Source organism: Hyperolius riggenbachi, chromosome 2 (assembly GCF_040937935.1).
Source record: "Hyperolius riggenbachi isolate aHypRig1 chromosome 2, aHypRig1.pri, whole genome shotgun sequence".
In the NCBI taxonomy this organism is placed as follows: Eukaryota; Metazoa; Chordata; class Amphibia; order Anura; family Hyperoliidae; genus Hyperolius; species Hyperolius riggenbachi.
In genome coordinates this window covers 109,170,868-109,189,450 of record NC_090647.1, presented here as the reverse complement: position 1 = coordinate 109,189,450, position 18,583 = coordinate 109,170,868, and the positions used below count along the sequence as shown (strand labels likewise).

The 18,583-nt window shown below is 43.5% G+C and overlaps 1 protein-coding gene across 4 annotated transcripts in view; it reads right to left on the bottom strand.

Moving 5' to 3' along the window:
* LOC137544024 (cyclic AMP-dependent transcription factor ATF-7-like) overlaps positions 1-18,583 on the bottom strand; it is a 176,201-nt gene that overhangs the window by 68,269 nt on the left and 89,349 nt on the right. Inside the window, exon 2 of one of the 4 annotated variants that reach the window (XM_068265091.1) lies at positions 7,133-7,231. The exons of the other annotated variants lie outside the window; for them this stretch is intronic. The gene's annotated coding sequence lies outside the window, so the exon portion shown is untranslated. The remainder of the gene's footprint in view (positions 1-7,132; positions 7,232-18,583) is intronic. 4 annotated transcript variants of the gene reach the window in all.

Sequence of the window (18,583 nt, the reverse complement as noted above, 5' to 3'; positions counted from 1 at the left end):
TGGCGGTAAGCCCGACTACAGGTCGGGCTACGCGTGCAGGAGGATTTCTCAGGCCCTGCTGGGCCGATTTGCATAATTTTTTTTGTACACGCAGCTAGCACTTTGCTAGCTGCGTGTACTTCCCGATCGCTGCCGCTCCGCACCGATTCGCCGCTATCCGCCGCGCCCCCCCCCCCCCCCCAGACCCCTTGCGCAGCCTGGCCTATCAGCGCCAGGCAGCGCTGAGGGGTGGATCGGGACTCCCGATGACGTCACGACATCCATGACGTTGATGACGACCGTCGCGATGACGACCGTCGCCATGGCGACCGGGGAAGTCCAGCAGGCAATTCCGTTCTGAACGGGATTTCCTGCTTCCACTGATCGCCGGAGGCGATCGGAGTGGGTGGGGGGATGCCGCTGCTCAGCGGCTATCATGTAGCTAACGCTAGGCTAGCTACATGATTTAAAAAAAAATTGTGCTGCGCTGCCCCCTGGCGGTTCTAATTGACCGCCAGGGAGGTTAAAGCCTATATCAGCTAAGGCCCATACCCACTAAGCAATTTTTCTAAACTATTTTGCACGTTGAACTATTTCTTTGCACTTTCGCACAACATCGTTTAATGAAAATTCATAAAACGATGTTTCACGATGCACGCCACCGGCAGTGATCACTTTTGAGCCGTCACCATTGTTCCGATCATCATCGACTTTAGCAGGTTTTGCCATGATCCTGTAAACAATAGTTTACACTATCATTTATTTTTGACGCCAGAAAGACACTTGCAGATTCAGGGAACGATCCATTCGTTGGCGGAGATCCCCAATCCCTCCCATGATCTGGTGGTGGGTACTCCGCTTTAGCCTTTCTTTAAAGTGGGACTGTCAGTTTGTACTTAAGATTAAGGTTACTTATAACAGGTTATTATTTATGTATAAAGTATTCATTTGTCAAGTGTAATAATATGTCTTTGATATATATGTTTAATTTTTTTTGGGAAAATTTCAATAAAAAATATTGAAATGTAAAGTGGGACTGTCACCATAAAAATCACATTTCAACAGCAACAGGTCTGAGTGTATTAAGTGGTAAAGATGCTAATCCTGCATTCAAAACTTACAAAACTTTTTCTGCTGTCATGGTTTGGAGTTATCACATACCTCAGGAGCACTGGCCCTTTAATAGCCATTGCCATTCAGTTGCATGCTGGGGGTTCTTTTTATCTATAATATATTCCTCCTCTTCCCTTTATTTCCCTGCCTAGCTCACTTCCCTGATCCTCTGCTCACTTGTGTTTACAAGCAAGGCTGAGGTGACCTAGCGATTAAGAGAAAAATGACATCAGTATTTAGCCTCAAACTGTGGGCAAAAGACATGGTTCCCGCTAGGAACAGAATTCTCGTCATTTACTATATAACATTCACTGAAATCAAAACATGGACAGTACACTACCTGTGTTATGTAAGTAGATCAAGTATTTATCTACTTACATACGTTTTTTTTTCCCCTGGCATAGTATGGCTAATGCTGGGTACACACTGAGATTTTCTGGTCGATTTACTGTCAGATCGATTATTTCCAACACGTCCGATTTGCTTTCCGATCGATTTCCGAGCATTTTCAGATCGATTTCCAATCACTTTAATAGGAAATTGATCGGAAAATACTCGGAAATCAATTGGAAAGCAAATCGAACATGTTGGAAATAATCGATCTGACAGTAAATCGACCAGAAAATCTCATAGTGTGTACCCAGCATTATCCTTCTGCTTTAAAAGCTAACTGATATCAGAATTGAGAAAGCAAAAAGGAAGCTGACAAGGTCAAGTCTTTTCAATACCAAGGAAGTAAAGCAAAAAGTACAACAGTCACAAATTTACATAGATGAACACTGCCTATAAAAACATTGGTTTTGACTATAAGAGAAGAGAGAAGAACGTGCATTGCTGGCAATTAGTTGTAAGGTCTAGAGATTTATTACAGCAGCCAATCTCATCATCTAGAAACCAATCACAAAGACTTGTTGCCAGAAGTAGATTTGGAGAAAGTTAGGCGAAACATGTTGAACAGAGACCACCAAGTCAAGTTAAAAAAAACCCATCACAAGGTTACCCAAGATTAATGTTTTAGACCAGAGAAGGTTCTGCTTCCTCACCTGAATGAAAGCCAAGAATTGTCTCATAGAAACCATCAGCTGAAACTGCTCGTCAGATTGACCGCTGACAAACTCAAAGCTTTGTGGAATTCAGAAGCATTCTGAGGCAGTATTCCATTGACTGTATTCAGGTAACTTCCTTCAGCCTCAGGGTTTTCAGTAAAAAAGTTGTAGAACATGACTACGTGAAGGCAGTAATATGACAAAAGTAATAGAATGGTGAAGACATAGTTTGGTTTAGCGAAGGAATGTAGGCTATGTGAAACATCCTCATTATATGAATCTTGTGGTTATGCATACTTGACTTGTGAACAGGACCCCACTGGCAAAAATGCAGTCACGACATATTTCTGTTGGGAAGGTGAATACTATTTTTGGCACAAATTCGATTTACCTGCACTTCTCGAATGCTTTACCTTCACCTGCATTAATATGAGGTTTGTGCAAAACGAGCACAAAAGTGTTCCTACGTTCACATTTAAAGGACACCTAAAGTGAAAGGCATATAGAGGCTGCCATATTTATTTCCTTTTAAACAATACCTGTTGCCTGGCTGTTTTGCTGACCATCTACCTCTCCTGCTTTTAAGCCATAAATCCTAAACAAGCATGCCAATCAGATGTTTCTGACAACGATCTGACTAGATTAGCTGCATGCTTGTTTCAGATGTAGGATTCAGACACTACTGCAGTCAAAGAGATCCAAAGAATGCCAGACAACTGGTATTGTTCAAAAGGATAAAAATATGGCAAGCTCTATGTCCCTCTCACTCAAAGTGTCCTTAAAAGCAAACATGGGAGGTATGCAAAGCAAGAGCAATTCAGCTCTAGGACCCCTGAAGGACGGCCGCACTGTGCATGCGCAGTAGCATGGACCTAATCAGGCTCGACTATTTCCTATGGAGCCAGAGCAGGTCCGTGAAAACACGCATGCACAAGCTGTTGATAAGACATTTTTCAGGGGTCCCATCACTGGAACGGGCTGGTGGAAGACAATGGGGGAGGACTCTCCAGGATCCAGAATCTTCCTCCTCCTGAGGAGAGTACCCGGTAGGTTCTCAAAAGTGCACCAAGGCCCAGAGCCCTGCACACATCATCTCAAGTTAGATAATGCGTGTGAGGGCATCTAACAGCAGTTTTTCTACCTAACGCTGCTGTGCAGAGAACTTCTTTATATTTACCTGTTCCAGGCTGCTGGATCGGCTTCTCCTTTTCAACCACCCGCGACGCTGCCCTCCCATGATCCTCTTCTGAGTTCCGATCACGATATGACATGTGATCATAACCCAGGGGGTGGTGTCAGTGTTGCAGTGCTGCCCAGTGGTGGAAGAGGGGTGATGAAAGATTCTCCCATCACCGGGCGGCGCTGCACCACTAACACCATCCCCTGGGTTACGATCAAGTCATATCATGCGACTGTAACCCAGGAGAGGATGTCGGCATTGCAGCAATGTGAGTGGAGGAGAGGAGAAACCAATCTAACCACCTGGAACATGTAAATATAACAGCTGCCTGTGCCATTCTGCATACCCTGCCAGGATAGGGAAAACACACTTCTCCAGTGGCTATATGTGGCTGCTAAAGGGTTAAAAGGTTTTCCTTAAAGGACAAGTGTAGTGAGAAGTATATGGAGGCTGCCATATTTATTTCCTTTTAAAGTGGATCCGAGATAAACTTTTACTCATTGCATAATTGTGCTCCTTTCATATAGTTTATAGGGCATTCCTTACGACCACAGTGAATCCAGTGCAGGAGACTTGGGCACACAGGGAGTAACTTCAGCGCCGTCAGAAGACGGAGCTGAAGTTACTTTCAAACCACAATAATTCGGCTTCCAGCAATTAATGGAAGCCAAATTATTTCATTCCCCACCATCCATGGCGGCCTGAAGAGGGAATAGTATTTAACACGGCCGGGGACTTGTGCAGCAGCAGGATCAGTCATATATCAGCTGTATCCTGCGCCCAAGTCTCCCACGCTGATTCCCCTTCTATGCTATTCCTAAGGCCAAATACTTTTTTTGTTTTGCTTTAATACTCTAATTTCCTATAAACTAAACAAGCCTTGCCCACAGCTTTCCAGAGTGCCTTGGCACTGTAGCAAGGGCTTATGGGAGTGCAGTCTGGGCAGGAGGAGGTTACTAACCATTGATTTCAGAGGCAGAGGTGAGGAGGGAGGAGGAGAGGGGACTGAATTTACACACAGGAAAGCCGATAGCATCTCCAGCCCTCAGCCTGTGACAAACAGAACATGGCTGCTGTCATTGTATCACAGGAATAAATAATCAAACTTTGTAAGCGGTTTGCAGCTAGATATGCTGTGTACACTATCTAAACTTTAGATAAGATATATAGACAAGTTACTAGTTATAGTTAGTGTTTCATCTCAGATTCGCTTTAAGCAATACCAGTTGCCTGGCAGCCATGCCGGTCTATTTGACTGCAGTAGTGTCTGAATCACACCAGAAACAAAGCATGCAGCTAATCTTGTCAGATCTGACAACGTCAGAAACGCCTGATCTGCTGCATGCTTGTTCAAGGTTCTAGGGCTAAGGCTAAAAGCAATTGAGGCAGAGGATCAGCAGGATAGCCAGGCAACTGGTATTGCTTAAAAGGAGCAAAAAAAATATGGCAGCCTTCATAGCCTTCTCACTACAGTTATCCTTTAAACTGCACCAAAGCCCTTTATTAATTCTCCCAAGTTTTCTCCTACAAGATTATTTTTCATCTTCTGTTAAAAATGTTCAGCACTTAGCTTTTTTAGCCCTCCATCACAACGATGGGCCAAAGGTTTAGGTATAACATGACATTTGTATTTGTTGGCACACATGGCTGTATGCCAAGTAATAAAAAAGTCACAGTGAGGGCAAAAACAATACTTAGAATTATTATAGAATTCAAGGTAATATACTAGCTTGTGCCACCCAGACACCTCATGTGACCACTGATATGGCAAAATTGGATATTCCCCTGCCTGTGCATTGGCTAGGAGGCCTCACAAGAGTTTTGAAATCCGAAACATTATGTGAACCCAACTATCTAACAAAGAACAAAACAACTTACATTCTGTCCACAGCCCACACAGCAACTGACTAGAACACTCTGCTGTAAATGCAGTTTATAAATAGGTCAAAGTGGTTGATCGCACAACACAACCCCCTTATTTCTTTTCAATAACAGGAAATGTTTTATAAAACACAAAACATTTGTTGTTACAGAGGTCATAGCTAAGGTGTAACAATATCTTCAGGCTGATGTCCCTAGGCAGAAGTTGTTCCCAATCATGTGACACATGGAGACAGCCTCAGAGTAGAATGAATGGATCCTGAAACGGTTGACCTGAGAACACTGTGGTATCCACCAGGGACATCTGACAGGAAAGTGCATGCAGACTGTGTGTGTACCACACTGACCATGGACCACAGACGAGCATGATAAAGGCAGATGTCATTAGATTACCACCAAGCAGCCAATGTTCCTAAGACAACGGATGCAATTATAAAGAGGTTGTTTGTAGGCATGTGACAGTAGGCAACCTCCATGGACATGACCACAAAGGAGAACAAACTATAGAGAAAATGGCAAACAAAAAGCTAAGGCCGCTTCCAAGAGACACAAAATGGACTGCAAGGTCAAGGCTCATCAGTCTCTGATCAAAGTATTCTTTGCATTCAAAGTGACAGTGGGCTCAATGGAAGAAAATCCACTCAAAATAAAAAGAATAATATGGGAAAGCCGGACTGAAAAGTTGTTAAAGTGCATACTGTATTTTTTGGACTATAAGACCAACTTTTTCTCCCTCAAATGCAGGGGAAAAAAAAAAAAAAAAAAGAGAGACACTGCGTCTTTTAGTCCAAATGCAGGGAGTTCCTGACTTGTCAACACCTGCCAATACGAACCTCCAACCCACCGCAATGTTGGGGACTCCCTGTACTGTGCCCATGCAGAGGAGGAGACAGGGGGACAAACAAAGGGGCATAGAGGAGGACACAAGGAAGACAGAGGCAGACACATGGGAGACACAGGAGGACAAAAGGGAGAAACAGGAGGTACAAGGGGGCATGAGGCACAAAGGGGGCATCATCTACAAGATGCCCCTTTACCATGGATGCACCAGGTTTAGTATATATTTTTCCCCTGGTTTTTAGTTGGGTTGTAATGTGGAGCTTAACTTTCCAAATCAATGTATTTCCCAGGTAAGCCATGCTCCATTCCATTACAAGAATACTTACAATTGCACCAGCTCTAGTTCCTGGATCTCAGTAAAAGTCTACTGAACAACTTATAATTTAGCCTGGATCCTTGGTTCGTTCCTTTCTCTAGCTAGGATTGGTCGGGCTGTGTGGTCTCCCTGCCTCATATCTCTCTCTGCTCCTGTCCTGGACTTCTTCTATTTCTTATTCCTTCCTTTCTATTGACTAAACTCCCTCTTCCCTTTTCTTTTCTTTATTCTCCCTGTCTTTTCTTCCCCTTGGCTCCATGCATTTCCATTGCAAGATTACGCCAACATTGGCATCCCTGCACCTATAGCATGCCTACACTACACTGATCAGAAAATCCTGCCTGCCCCCACTGGGGGGCGGTCGCCAGTAATGCTATCCTAAGCAAGGGGTGGGCCCTTGTCCAGCCACTTTGTGGTTTGTGAATGGACGGGGGTGTCATCCCGAGAAATTTCTCACGTCAATCGCGCCAGCTTATAACAACAATAAAGAAAAGTGTTAACTGTAAGCTCATTATCATATAAGAATATTGCAATTAGATGCACCCTAGCTTTAATTTCTTTTATAAGTTATGAGTGGTTTTGTTATGGCATTGCACTTAAATATTTCCAGTTCATTGTCAAGTTACCTTCATTAATGTTAATGTAGGTTATGATTATATCTCAATTGTTTTACAAAACTCAATAAAAATTTTATTGGAAAGAAAAAAAGTCTACTGACCAAGCCCAGCAAGGAGAGCTCCATGGGCAGGGAACATTGGCTCCAGTAGACAAACTCACCCATATTTTTATGGACAAAATCCATCTAACGATGTCATTAGCAGCCAGACTTCACTCTTCATTAGACCAAAGTTCTGCTTCAGAGGTCTCAGCAGAAGACTGATGAGAAATTTCAAGAGATCAGTCTGGATCATTCCTAAACAGCTTGACGCCGAGTAACACATTTACACTTTCAACTTTCATTACAAAGAGGTCTCACAAATCACTCACTGGCTGAAGCCTTAAAGGCAGCGAGAAGGTTGAGTATCCTTCGTTTCCACTGATTAGATTCTGCCAGACAGGGCAGCGGAGCATCAATACCAAGTCTGTATTAACGCAAGGCGCACAGGACAAGGAAAAGGCAAGGGTGTTTTTTTTTTTTTTTTATATAAACTTTTGACAATTTCTTAAAAGCTAAACCTTCAGCTGCCTCCTTTAATGGGCAGACTCCAGAGTATTTATGTGTCTGCAAAGGCATTACATGCTGAGTGATTGCATTTCCTCAAGGTAACTTCAGAAAAGGCAACAGCAAGTTTGAGCATAAGATCTCAACCAGTGAAGAAAGAACCCCAAGGGGTGCTTCAGATAAGGTCAAGGTAGTAATTTTGCTTGTCAATCTTAATTAATCATATGTTATAAAATACACTTAATCCTCTTTTTCTTTTCTTTTTTTTTTTTTTTCCAACAGACCAAGTTAAGTTTTTTCTCTACTGAAAGCTATCCTAAAGCCCACCTCCAAGCATAATTTTAAATATATCATTTGACAGCTTAGTAAGGAGAGTGTCCAAATATCTAAAAAAATATATGAAATTATGCTTCTGCAAATGGGAATGGCTCGATGAGGAATTTCTATTCAGTTCCAGTTAATTTGCCAAACTAGTGGTATTACTTGTGAGGGGGGCAGATTGGAGAGCTCTTTGTAGGCTAGAGGGGGAAGCCTTAACATCCTTTTATGGGCTACTAACAGAGTGGAGCAACATCCGAGTAGCTAGGGGAGTAGAAGAGTCTAGCAGCAGAGTTTTAGGTGAACTGAAATGGTACCATCTGGCACACAACATTTCTGCAGATCCTCAAATCTTATTTCCACAACCTTTTCAACTTTGACATGCTGAAGAGAAAGTATAACTGATATCTGAACTTTCCTTTGGTTACCATTTTTACACGTCATGCACGTGACCTGTGAAGCGTTGTGCTGCCTTGGGTTGTCAGCACCGCATAAAGCATGGACGGTGGGGGTTTGCCTCTTCCTTTCACACTGGCAAGTTACACATACAAGTGGACACAAGGGGGTCATAAGGCACAAGGGAGACATATGAATTGGGGTGGATTGCGGGGAAAATATCAGCAAGAATTGTTTTTCTAAACCTAGGTGCATATTATGGGCCGAAAAATACAGGTACCTAAAGATGCATTCATAGGCTATAGTAAACTCAGCAGGGGTGGCTGGTAGGGGCTTTGTGTAAAATTCTGCATCAAAAAATTATCAGAACCTCTAGCTGGCACTTTTATTGTCACTACATGGTGCCCTTAAAGAGACTCTGTAACAAAAATTGCATCCTGTTTTTTATCATCCTACACGTTCCAAAAGCTATTCTAATGTGTTCTGGCTTACTGCAGCACTTTCTACTATCACAGTCTCTGTAATAAATCAATGTATACCACTTAGAGGAAAAATGAGAGAACACAGTCGGCACTACTTGGAGAAATTGCCCTTTTAGATGTGCTGGGGATGACTCGGATGGCACCTATGTATCATATGCGTGCTCAGGATGGCATATTGCTGCAGTATATCATGGTCACAAGAAAGATTTGGGAAACATCCGGCACTGCATAGAAAAATTGCACGTTTATTGTGGACTTGTGCTCAGAAAAGTTCTTTAGAATGCATACAGCAAACAATTCAACATGAAGAACGTGGTTGAGCCTTAGAAGAAGCACCGCCGTGCGAAACGGCCGTCAGGCTGCCCGTATCACACCCAGCACCCACTGCCATCCAAGCACCTATGGTAGGACTGTATTGTTCTTCATGTTGAATTGTTTGCTGTATGCATTCTAAAGAACTTTTCTGAGCACAAGTCCACAATAAACGTGCAATTTTTCTATGCAGTGCCGGATGTTTCCCAAATCTTTCTTGTGACCATAAATCAATGTATCATTCCCCTGTCAGACTTGTCAGCCAGTGTCTGGAAGGCTGCCAAGTTCTTCAGTGTTGTGGTTCTGCTATGAACTCCCCCTTCCAGGCCACTCTATGCACACTGCCTGTGTGATATTTAGATTAGTGCAGCTTCTCTCTTCTCTCTTATCTTTTACAAGCTGGATAAATCGTCCTCTGTCCTGGCTGGGCTTTCACATACTGAGGAATTATAGACAAGGGCAAAGCTGTTTGCAGGAAGAAAAGAGCAGCCTGAAACTTCAGTGCATGAGAACTGCAGGGGGAAAGAAACACACAAATGATCTCTTGAGATTCAAAAGGAAGGGGGCATACAGCCTGCTTGTGTATGGATGTATTTTCTATGTGTGGACATACTGTACATAAACCTACTTCCTGTTTAGGTGGCCATTTTGTTTGTTTACAAACAAACTTTTTAAAACTGTTTTTAACCACTTTTAATGTGGCGAGGAGCGGCGAAATTGTGACAGAGGGTAATAGGAGATGTCCCCTAACGCACTGGTATGTTTACTTTTGTGCGATTTTAACAATACAGATTCTCTTTAAGGATATAAAATGCTAATATACTGGCTACAATATGCTTATAAACTCCCTAAGTGTTTGGAAATCTGTGTATCGCTATAATAATAATCTGATATTTATGACACATACATGTACAGTACTGGGAACAGAACCTAGTGCTACAACTTTGAGCCCAGTCAAGTCAGAAAACACATTTGAAAAAGCTAAAAATTTGTTGCAAAATTATTTGAGGTCACCTCCCCACCAGAGCCATGGCATCACAAATGTGCACTCCCCAAACATGTACACAACTGCAAATGGTCCATTATTTGCGGTTTTTACAATGAATGCAGCTCAAAAGAAAAGATTTTATGTAGACATCTTACTTCCAAAATTTCCACTACAGCTATAAATACAGTTCTACTGCGCTGCATAACCAACACGTCCTTCAAACTAACACTTGTTGCAAGAGGAGCAGTGGACGTTCAAGAATTGTCCCAACCAGTGCAGGCCATTCTAATAAGTGGGGTTGACTGAGGTAGGAGAGCTTTTAAGATCTCTGCTGCGAGTTAGCTGATGATCAGCGAGCCAAGTCCAAAAATAGCCGCAAGAGGAGACTTAGCAACCATAAGATGTTTATATCTCCATTCAACACTCCTCTCCTCTAGAGAAAAGTGATCTGAATGTTCTGGGATAAACCAGGCTGTGGATGCCACACTGTCAAATTCCTTAATTTCAACTCCTTTGTAAAGAAACGTCTGGTGGGTCAAACATCCTCTAACAGGTTTAGTTTTGCAGGCCCTATCCAATTAGAAAAAGAGTCAGTAAGGCTTCTATATACTAAAAGAAAATCATTTCAGTTACAACAAGTAAGTAAAAGACAGCTGGAAGATAAATCCCAGACACACGTGACGTCTGGTCAAACCTAAACATTCACTGATAAATATGTGGAATTACTCCATCCAGCAGCTCGCTCAGAGAGAGCAGGCTCTACAAGAACCTGCTCAGCTAATTAAATCTGTGTTTTTACCAAGGCCATCCCTTGCCCCACAAATCAAAGACAATCTCTGTTTACCAGACAATACAGAGGTAGGAAACTAAAGGGGGAAAAGGAGCTTTTAAAATGGCATGAAGAACAAAACCCTTTCACATATCTTGATGGTTCATGCTGGTCTTGCTACATCCTAAGAGGATAAACAAAAAAGTTTTTAGCTACCAAGGATCAATTTTCCACATCAGTGACACTAACGCCATCAACAGTATTCTGCAAAGCTATTCATTAAAGCTTAATTCAAGGGATTGTTTTTCTTTTGGATACTGTGGGAAGGGGGTGTGAAAATCTTTATGGATTTGGTTACCATCTAGATACGAGGGAGGTTTCATGATTTTATGCTTGGAGGGGAAATTAGTAACTATCTCTAAAGGGGCCCATACACTGGTCGATTTCAGCCATGGATTGATCAATCGATTCTATGGAATCGATCGGAAATCGATTCTATCAAATCGGCCGATTAATCAATTTGAGGCAGATTTCGATCGATTTGATCTGACAGGATGGAAAATCTAGATCGATCTGCTGCTAGCAGCAGATCGATGGCCCACAGAGTTGCATTGGATCTAATGGTCCAATAATGCATTAGATAGATTTCCAATAGATTTCATTGTGAAATCTATTGGAAATCTGTTCCTAGTGTGTGGCACACATCAGATAGATTCCTGTCAGATTCGACTTGACAGGCATCTGATCTGATGGTCGAATCTGCTGCAAATCTATAAGTGTATGGCCTCCTTAAAGAGGAACTCCAGCCTAAACAAACATACTGTCATTAAGTTACATTAGTTATGTTAATTAAAATAGATAGGTAATATAATCTCTTACCCACACTGTTTTAAAAGAACAGGCAAATGTTTGATTTCACGATGGCAGCCATCTTTTTGGTTGAAAGGAGGTGACAGGGAGCATGAGACACAGTTCCAACTGTCCTGTGTCCTGAGCACCTCTCCCAGTTGCTAGGTAACATGAACAACAACATAGGAAATCCCATCATGCTCTGCACAGCATCAGGAAAAAAAAAAGCCCAGGCTTTTTTTCTTTGATGGAGGGAGCTTAGCTAAAAATGCAGCTTAACCACTTCCGGATTCCGGGTGGTTTGGCTGATCTGTGCTGCGGGGGCTCTTCAGCCCGCAGCACAGATCAGAAATCAGGCAGGGCGATCAGACCTCCCCCCTTTTTTCCCCACTAGGGGGTGTCCTGCTGAGGGGGTCTGATCGCCGCCGCGCTGCTGTGCCTAGCGGGGGGGCTCCTCAAAGCCCCCCTCCGCAGCACTAGTCCTCCCTCTGCCTCCTTCCCTCCCTCTCCCGTCCCCTGTGTGCGGCGCAGGACGGAAAGCCGTCCTGCGCCGGATAGGATAGGCTTTAGCCTATCAGATGCCGGCGATCCCCGGCCAATCAGAGGCCGGGGATCGTCGATCTCCTCTACGGCGCTGCTGCGCAGCAGCGCCGTATATATGTAAACACCGGGGAAGATCTTCCCCACGTGTTTACATTTACCCTGCGAGCCGCGATCGGCGGCTCGCAGGGTGTTCACGGAGACACCCTCCGTGAACTGACATGGAACGGCCGCTCATACGAGCGGCCGTTTCTATGGAAACCACTTCAGGATTCAGGGGCGTAGTTAAGCGTACGCAGAATCCTGAAGTGGTTAAAATGATGCTTTGGTAAGGAAAACAAAGTTCTGATGCTGTGAAACTGTAAAAGAAACAGCAAGCCCTTTCAGTTCTGCTGAGTAGATTTTTAGTCTGGAGGTTCACTTTAAGGCTAGGTTCACAGTGGTCAGTTGCATAACGCACATCTTATGACTGGGAACTGCAATGGAGACTGGATATAGAGAATACAAAGCCTGCAAGCAGCAAGTTAGATTAATGCAATGTTACAACACAATACTGTGAACAGGCCCATAGGATTATATGAGCAGTGAGTTGATATTATTCATTTATAAAGCGCCAACATATTCCATGGCGCTGTACAAAAGTATGCAATGCAATTGAGCGTTGTGCTGGCTTCTGCCAAGTCGATAGCTGTATTGCCACTTTAAAGAGGAACTCCAGTGAAAATAATGTAATAAAAAAAAGTGCTTCATTTTTACCATAATTATGTATAAATGATTTAGTCAGTGTTTGCTCATTGTAAAATCTTTCCTCTCCCAGATTCACATTCTGACATGTATTACATGGTGACATTGTTACTGTGGGCAGGTTATGTAGCTGTTTCTAGCTGTTCTGGCTGTTACAGACAGCTGCAAACAGCCATTTCCTGTCTGTGAACATTGTTACATTGTGGCAGTTTGCCCAGGGTACCGCGGTCCCAGAGCTTCTTGTGGGAGGGGTTTCACCACAATATCAGTCATACAGCGCCCCCTGATGGTCTGTTAGTGAAATGCAATAGATTTGTCATGTAAAAGGGGGTATCAGCTACTGATTGGGATAAAGTTTAATTCTTGGTCGGAGTTTCTCTTTAAGTGAACATGAGGAACAGATACAAGGATCCCACTTGGCTGCTGAGTGCTCACCTTCTAGAGTGACAGCGGGGAACTTGCATGGATTAATCCTCCTGGCTGTACTGAGCAACACAAACCTGCCAAGTACCTAGGCATTGGGATACAGGTGAACACAAGGACAGAAAGTCATACCCACTCCATTAACTGGTTTCCTTTACCACCCTATACCCACAGGGTCTTCTTACCGTCATCTACCTACCTTTCTATAAATTAACTTATTAGCAAATACACATATATTGTACTTAAATCGGATCCAAACTCTTGCACAGCACACAATGAAAAGTCTTCATTCCACATATAGTTGCTGAAGAAATTCACTCCTCTGTGTTGTGTGTTTGTGCAGGCAGATCTCAGTGTCTAATTAGCTGTCATCAGAAACAGTGAATAGACTGCAGGAGCTCTGCCTAGGCAGCTCTCCATGCAGTAAACACTGAGGCTTAAAGTGGATCCGACATGATCTTTTACTCATTGCATAATTGTGTTCCTTTCCTATTGTTTATGGGGCATTCCTCAAGCTAAATACTTTTTTGTTTTTGTTTTAATACTCTAATTCCCTATAAACTAAACAAGTCTCGCCCACAGCTTTTCAGAGAGCCAAGGCATTTTCAGACAGTAGCAAGGGCTCATGGGAGCTCAGTCTGGGCAGGAGGAGGGGGAGGTATTACTAGCCAGAGATTTCAAAAACAGAGGGGAGGAGGGAGGATTTGGGTTTTTTTTCACAGGCTGAGTGCTCAATATGCAGATAAGCCTGTCTCTGTGTAATGTTTACAAACAACATGGCTGCTGTCATTGTATCACAAGAAGAAATAATCATATTCTATTAAAGCTGTTTGCAGCTAGATTTGCTGTGTAAACTATCTAAAACTTTACATAAGATATATGGACATTCAGAATGTTGGAGTTGCAGTGTTCTCCCCAGAATTTTTTTCCAGCTGGGTGGCATTAAAAAGTAGCCAATTGGGGCGAGATGAGAAAATGCAGGGCCGATGCTTTTCTGCACAACTCTGTTTACAGCAGAGGAGGTAAACTGATGACAGCCGGGTGCTCACCACAACTAGCTGGGTGGAGCACCCGGCTAAAAGAGCCTGGGGTGCACACAGGAGTTGAGTCAGTGCTGCAACAGAAAGGACAAGGACTGTTATATAAACATAGGACAAGGACTCAAGAGGAAAGCGCATCAACAATAGTACTATGTAGAGCAGGGATGTCAAACTGAAATATAAAGTGGGCCGAAATTGTACATTGGGACCTAGTCGAGGGCCAACTTCAATGTCTACTGGCCATCTTCCTTCCTTTTAAAGTTCCCAGGTGTCTATTGCCTCCCCCCAAACCCATATACAGTTCCCTGGTGTCTAGTGGTCCTCCCTCCCCTTTATAGCTCCCTGGTGTCTAGAGGCCCCCATCCTCCCCTATACAGTTCTCTGGTGTCTAGTGCTTTGCCCCTCCCCCATATGGCGTCCCAGGTGTTTTAAGGCTTCACCTCCAATATTCCTTTCTTGATGGTCTAGGGTGGGCCAAACATAATGCAAAGTGGGGGAAACCACTTGAGTGCCAAATGTAATGGCTCTGAGGGCCAGATTTGGCCCATGGGCCGGAGTTTAACATGTATGTTGAAGAATAAAAAAATGAAATAAATATCACTGCATATCTGTTTACAATAAATCATACTCTGATGCAAAACTCGTTGATCTGGAGGAACTGTAGTTAGCATCCTCACCTTGCAGAGCTAAATTCGGGGGTTTGATTCCCAGTTTGGACTACATGATATATGCATTTTTTCCATTTGCATGGTTTTACTCCAGGCCCTCTGCAAATAAAACATCTCAAACACACAGCATGTCCTATGGAAAGCAATTAATAAAAGCCCCAGCCATATACAGTGGGTTGCAAAAGTATTTGGCCCCCTTGAAGTTTTCCACTTTTTGTCACATTACTGCCACAAACATGAATCAATTTTATTGGAATTCCACATGAAAGACCAATACAAAGTGGTGTACATGTGAGAAGTGGAACGAAAATCATACATGATTCCAAACATTTTTTTTTTACAAATAAATAACTGCAAAGTGGGGTGTGCATAATTATTCAGCCCCCTTTGGTCTGAGTGCAGTCAGTTGCCCATAGACATTGCCTGATGAGTGCTAATGACTAAATAGAGTGCACCTGTGTGTAATCTAATGTCAGTACAAATAAAGCTGCTCTGTGATGACCTCAGATGTTGTCTAAGAGAATATTCGGAGCAACAACACCATGAGGTCCAAAGAACACACCAGACAGGTCAGGGATAAAGTTATTGAGAAATTTAAAGCAGGCATAGGCTACAAAAAGATTTCCAAAGCCTTGAACATCCCACGGAGCACTGTTCAAGCGATCATTCAGAAATGGAAGGAGTATGGCACAACTGTACACCTACCAAGACAAGGCCGTCCACCTAAACTCACAGGCCGAACAAGGAGAGCGCTGATCAGAAATGCAGTCAAGAGGCCCATGGTGACTCTGGATGAGCTGCAGAGATCTACAGCTCAGGTGGGGGAATCTGTCAATAGGACAACTATTAGTTGTGCACTGCACAAAATTGGCCTTTATGGAAGAGTGGCAAGAAGAAAGTTATTGTTAAACAGAAAAGCATAAGAAGTCCCATTTGCAGTTTGCCACAAGCCATGTGGGGACACAGCAAACATGTGGAAGAAGGTGCTCTGGTCAGATAAAACCAAAACGGAACTTTTTGGCCAAAATGCAGAACGCTATGTGTGGCGGAAAACTAACACTGCACATCACTCTGAACACACCATCCCCACTGTCAAATATGGTGGTGGCAGTATCATGCTCTGGGGGTGCTTCTCTTCAGCAGGGACAGGGATGCTGGTCAGAGTTGATGGGAAGATGGATGGAGCCAAATACAGGGCAATCTTGGAAGAAAACCTCTTGGAGTTTGCAAAAGACTTGAGACTGGGGCGGAGGTTCACCTTCCAGCAGGACAACAACACTAAACATAAAGCCAGGGCAACAATGGAATGGTTTAAAACAAAACATATGCATGTGCATTCTTCGCACCGCTCTGCATCATCATCTCCCCTTTGTGAATCCCTGCCCTGGCTCCCTATCCTTCTATGCCTGGCGTATAAATCTGTGCACAAAACCTGCCCTACCTACATCTCGAAGCTTGTTCACAGGTATACACCAGGTCGCCCCCTCCGTTCCTCCAACGACCTTCGCCTCACCACCCCACGCATTTCACACTCCCATGCCCGCCTGCAGGATTTCTCAAGAGCTGCCCCCACCCTCTGGAATGCCCTTCCACCACCCATCAGACTTGGTCCCTCTTTCAACACATTCAAGCCCTCAAAACCCACCTCTTTATGATGGCCTACCCACCTCCTACCACACAGTAACTCTTTAAGGAATATTTAACAGCCCCACCTAGTGTTTCCACCCCTCCCTTTAGATTGTAAGCCTCTGGCATGGTCCTCCACTCCCTAGTGTAATCTACAGGATCATCTGCTCCTGTCCTATGACAGCCTGTACTTGTATTACTGGTCCTACCTAAACAGCCCATATTGCATGATCGTGTATTTTGTACAATTTGCATGTATAACTTTGTTCTATGTGTATAACCTTATGTCTGTCATCCTTGTATCATTGTATATATTTATTGTCCAGCGCTGCGTAATATGTTGGCGCTTTATAAATACAATAAATAATAATAATAATAATAATAATAATAATAATAATAATGTGTTAGAATGGCCCAGTCAAAGTCCAGATCTAAATCCAATCGAAAATCTGTGGCAAGATCTGTAAACTGCTGTTTACAAACGCTGTCCATCTAATCTGACTGAGCTGGAGCTGTTTTGCAAAGAAGAATGGGCAAGGATTTCAGTCTGTAGATGTGCAAAGCTGGTAGAGACATACCCTAAAAGACTGGCAGCTGTAATTGCAGCAAAAGGTGGTTCTACAAAGTATTGACTCAGGAGGGGGGGGGGCTGAATAATTACGCACACCCCACTTTGCAGTTATTTATTTGTAAAAAATGTTTGGAATCATGTATGATTTTCGTTCCACTTCTCACATGTACACCACTTTGTATTGGTCTTTCACGTGGAATTCCAATAAAATTGATTCATGTTTGTGGCAGTAATGTGACAAAATGTGGAAAACATCAAGGGGGCCGAATACTTTTGCAAGCCACTGTACATTCAAGAGGAATGGGGGTATATAGTACATGGTCACCTAAAATGATCATGAACAATCCCCTTCAAGCAACAAAAGTGTATTATGTGTAGAAAGAACGTGCATCTCCATAACAGAGAAAAGAGAAAAAACAGAAGAGCGATTACATAAGTACTAGCCCTGCCCCTCACTCTTACTCACTGTTGGCTGTGTTGTCACAGGGAAGATTCAAATCCCAAGCATACAGGGAAACAAAAGTGGATTTCAGTGTCCCTATTGCATGTTTATTCTGTGTGCTGGTATGTTTAACTAAGGGATACATTGATGGTTATTCGTTCACAAAGTTATTATGGGGTCCAAAGAATCACAAAGCATTTGGAAACCTGTCACGTACAATCTTGTTATGTAAAACACAAGGGTCTGTCCTCTGGTGCAGTCATCTGTACACACCCCCAATCCAGTTTACTTGTAATGTTTACTTTATTCACTATTCAGCCATTTGCTGCACTACACCACAACTTTTCCTGTGAATTACTTCTGCTTGTCAGCCCAAGAGCCCCATGCCTAAGGGCTCGTTTCCACTAGTGCGGCGTGCGTCTCGCAGACGCACGCCGGCACTGAGCGGGATCGCAGGCGAATCCCATGAGCCGTGTCATGCACTGCTATGGGATTCGCAGCCTCCGCCGTGAATTCTGCGGGGGGGGGGGGGGGGGGTGTGTTCGGCCGAATCGCTCCCGCAAGCGATTCGGCCGCGGCGCCGGTATCCCCTATATGGCAGAGTTTCTCCGTGCGATTCATGTGCGGGGAAACTGCGAAATCGCGGCGGAAACCGCCTAAATGAGAATACCCGCTCAGGCAGCATTTCAAGGAAAATGTCACGTCTGTGTATAGTTTCAGAACTCGCTCTAATACACCGATTAGGGAAATGCATAAAAGCGGAAAAAATGCACTGCAGAGCATGAATGGTACGAAGTCTGGCATGCGACATGGGGAAAGCAGCCAGGATAGTGCGCAGGAACCAAATGTGGCTTCTCAAATTAGTGGGCATGGTGGTAAAAATGCTAAACCTTCTAGG